Below are 4,081 nucleotides of genomic sequence, written 5' to 3'. Positions count from 1 at the left end.
GCACATTTGACACTTCGGGGAGGAAGACCAGAGGTCACACTGCCCGGTCTCGAGAATTTCACGCAAGACCAGCTATTCTTTCTGTCGTTTGCTACCGTGAGTTCAGAATAAGATATTGACAATTTTTATGTTTCAAATAGAAAAAGATATTAAGAAGTTTCTTTTGCCCCTTCAGCTATGTTCAAGGCAACTTATCCCCTTTTGGGTACGTTTGCTTGTGATATGTGCATCGGCGGTACATGCGACCGGCTCCTCCACACTGACATCATAATGGGCAGCGGTCGGGGGTGCGCTAAGCGTCTCTTGTTTTTTTTGGGGGGGGGGGTCTGGGGGGGAGAGTTTTTTTTTGGGGGGGGGGGGCGTGGGTAATAACGTGGGCGAGGGGTGGAGGGGGCTGGTGGCGGTGGAGAGAGAGAATAAATTTTAATCCAAAGAGCACGCGAGCGTAGGTAGCTCCTCCGCTCTGCAGTGGGTGGTCCCCTCAGTCCAGGAGTCCAGCGGCCTTAGCTGCCCTTCTCGCTCGATTGACCAGGTTGAGCTGGTCCGTCGAGTCGGAGCTGGACAGCGCTGCCTCCCATGGCCGTGTGGTGGGGTGTGTTATGGGTGTGAGCTGTGGTGTGTTTGCGCAAGCCCATACCACGTGGTAAAGCGTTGGGCATTGATCACAGTGTGTACATTTATAGGAATACAGCGCAGGGTGTATGGCGTGGTAAAGACTCAAATGTGGATATGTGCTTGTTTGGAGTTTTCCCCATATTACGGCTTCCATATTACGTTGACAGCGTAGATCATCACTTCGGGCACAGGTTGCGGTGGCTGAGACTGCAATAATGAAACTACTAAAGCCTGCTGCATCTTTTGACGGACGATGGGAGAAATTGAGGCTGTCTGGGGCTGCGACGTGGGGAACAAATTTCGCAGCTGCTCGCGCACAATTGCTCGGACGGTATCCCGCAGGTCATCGAAGCAGAGTGGTTGAACTTCAGCGTGGTCTTCCATCATGAGGTGTCGTCTAATGCGCCTTTCAAGCGCTTTATCAGTTGTCGTGGCCATTGACAGAAATGCTGCCATGGCCATCGGCGGATTGCGCATCAGCCCGGCGAAGAGCTCTTGATTTACGCGTTGCATGAGGAAACGAACTTTCTTCTCCTCAGACATACCCACGTCGGCGTGGAAGAAAAGTAAGGTCATATCTTTCGTTAAGACCGCGATGTTCTCGTGAGGCAGCGGCATTTGGGCTTTTAGTAGAACTTTGTTGCTTTCATTATATGGATGATCGCGTACAGTAAAATATGAATACGAGGATTCAGCATGGCTGCACGACCGAGGAACATGGGCACAACTGAATCCAGCATGAGCACACTTCCGGACACACGACACAGGGAATGAAGGGCCATCAGATATCGCAAACTACTTCGCAGCAAGTGCGTCGAGACTTCGACGAGGCTCACGTTTGTCGTTACCCGGGCCTCACCGTTCACCTCTACGCCGTTCGTACACTAGCCCGACCAGTGGCCGGTCTGTTGCAACTTATCCAGAAAGCTAATAAAAGCAGCAAACAATGGAGAAGCGGTTCAATTACAGTTCCTAACCAGACATACCCTGTGACCGTCGCAATGCTGCTGATCTGCTCCGGTGATGTTATTTTGGGCATGGACTTCCTGGGCCAGTGTGGCACCATCGTTGCTTTCCAGTCTGTATCTATACTGATCTTCATGGAACACGTCATTTCAGGGGATAGGACTTCCATTCACCATGCCTTTTATTTTTTTTGAAGATAAGATCAGCACCCCCTTCGTTGAAGAGTTATCGTTTCCTTCCGCGCTAAAGCAACTGCCCATATAGAAGGCATCATCGAGGGCAACCAAAATCTGTTGCTCGACCTTTAATAAGGCGCAGTAAGGGGAATGGCTCGTTTGCCTACAGGGAAAGCGAAGGTGATGTGGACTAAAGTTCGCAAGAAATACAAACACATCAACAGAGACACTACAATGGCATAGCTGAAATAAGTTTTGGCAGTCAGCAGTGTGTTTGGTTCCTCGGACTCTCCGTGCCAAAGTCCACGGTAGGATTGTTGACTTTTGACATCAGTCCAGGTGTTCGCAAGCATAAAATGAAACAACTGCGATGTCTCGTTCCTTGGTACAAGTACATGCTTTTCGTTATCATCAAATATACGACAACCACCAATTGCTAAGCACTGCAACGTGACAACAAACATTGTTTCGGACATGAGACGCATCTTTTTAATCTTGCAGGCATGGTGTGAAAACGAAGACGCTGCACGGTCGCGTCCTTTAAACCCACACCCACGTAGCAGATACAGGTTTGTGCTCCTATCGTATTGTATGGCGTAAACGTGGTAAGGCATTGAAGTATTGATGTCGCTAACTGGTTTACTGCTATATGTAGATGCACCAGCCACTTGAAGTTGCTATATTTGCTCAATATTCTTTGTGAAACACATGATAGCAACAAATTTTAAAGGGTGCTTTTACAAACCTGTGACCACCGTCAGTATTGTTACATTTTATTGGCGCGTGCTAGCAGACATTACGCATATTTTAAATGCCTAAGCATTTCTTGCCGGCGGCTTTGTCCGTCGCTCCCGCGTCGCACACCCATACAGCGCATGCGCGTCCCCTCCCCCTTTCTCTCCTCTCCTATGCTACCCCCTTTCTCTCCTCTAGGAATCCTGTACGGAGTGGCGCCCACGTGCCACACCCCCACAGCGAATGCGCGTTCCATCCCCCTCTCTCTCCTCTCCTACGTTCCCCCCTTCCTCTCCTCTAGAATTTTCTACGGAGCGGGCCCGCGTGCCACACCCCCACAGCGCATGCGCGTCCCCTCCCCATGTCTCTCCTCTCCTACGCTCCCCCCCTTTCTCTCCTTTAGGAATCCGGAGCGGCGCGCACGACAGGTGGTGCGACAGCTGCATACTCCGCTGGGGGCGCCACGGTAGTTCCGCGGTATGAAAATGATGGAGCGCGTGCGCCTCATTCTCTCTCCTGCGCAGCGCCGCAATGAGCGCTCGGGCCGCTGCCGCGAAACCATCTACCGCTCAAGCTAACCATCTCCCCGCTGCTTCGCATCCACACATGGTTCCCTTTAGCGGGAGATGGAGTAATTTTTTTTTACCATGCACGGGTCGTCATGGTGCGCCATGACAACTAAAGTTAAAATTAAAATAATTAAACAGTCAGGAAAGGCGCCTGATTTTAACTGCGGTTTACTAAAGCCGCGCAGCTGTGTGCAAAAAAAGAAGGCAAAACAGCAAACATGAGGTTTACAACTGCAACTTACCGAGGCTGGACAGCTGTAGGTTGTTTAACTTCAAATAACTATAAAACACAATTCTAGGGTAACTTTTGATGGAGGCGTTAGAATAGCAGCCCCCGTCTGGGTTATCTACATGTATTGTCTTATAAATTTGCAATCAAATTAACTTTGAAGTTTTGCGCAGTTCATGTATCTCACTTCTCGTCCCTATCTATCGTGCCCCGCATGTTCTATTGAGAACAATTTTCTTATTGTGAAGCGCCGTCCAGTTTATGAAAACACATGTGTTTTTGTTCGATTTCAGAGTCAATGTACCACTGAAAAACATGGAAGAGTTCTCTGCCGCCTTCCGCTGCCCTAAAGGCTCTCCTATGCGACTTCCAGATGAAGAAAGATGCGTAATGTGGTGATGCTTAGAGCATATGCATCATAAATTCAGTGGACAAAGAGCAATTCTCTTGTTACGGTCTATTTTATTTCCATCCGTTTAACACTTCATGTGTCTTCGAAACGGAGCCCTCAGGTCTGTCAGAGTAAACGCAGCTCCGACTACTGTTTCAGACTGACATAGTGCGTATGGGTTGGGAGTTGGTAGAGAGTTCCTTGCCTACGCCTCAAAAAGACTGCCTCGCGTCGTGTCATAGATTGACATAAATTGGGATAAACTCTGTGGTATGTACGCATTCTGTCTAATCTTGCACGCCCCGGTCGGAACGCACCAGACCAGGTAATTAAGTACGGTTCACTGGATTGATCCGGAGAGGGAATGAAGTGGCACATGCCACGTCTCAATATATTTTAA

At 49.2% G+C, this 4,081-nt stretch overlaps 1 long non-coding RNA gene across 1 annotated transcript; it reads left to right on the top strand.

The window, feature by feature from the left end:
* On the top strand, positions 1-3,718 carry LOC125940229 (uncharacterized). The gene is made up of 3 exons (XR_007463453.1): positions 1-96; positions 2,259-2,326; positions 3,584-3,718. It is a non-coding gene; the product is annotated as an uncharacterized LOC125940229 (long non-coding RNA).
* Positions 3,719-4,081: the final 363 nt, after the last annotated feature.

The sequence above is a fragment of the Dermacentor silvarum genome, chromosome 9, assembly GCF_013339745.2.
Source record: "Dermacentor silvarum isolate Dsil-2018 chromosome 9, BIME_Dsil_1.4, whole genome shotgun sequence".
Lineage (NCBI taxonomy): Eukaryota > Metazoa > Arthropoda > Arachnida > Ixodida > Ixodidae > Dermacentor > Dermacentor silvarum.
This window is presented reverse-complemented; position numbering and strand designations above follow the sequence as displayed.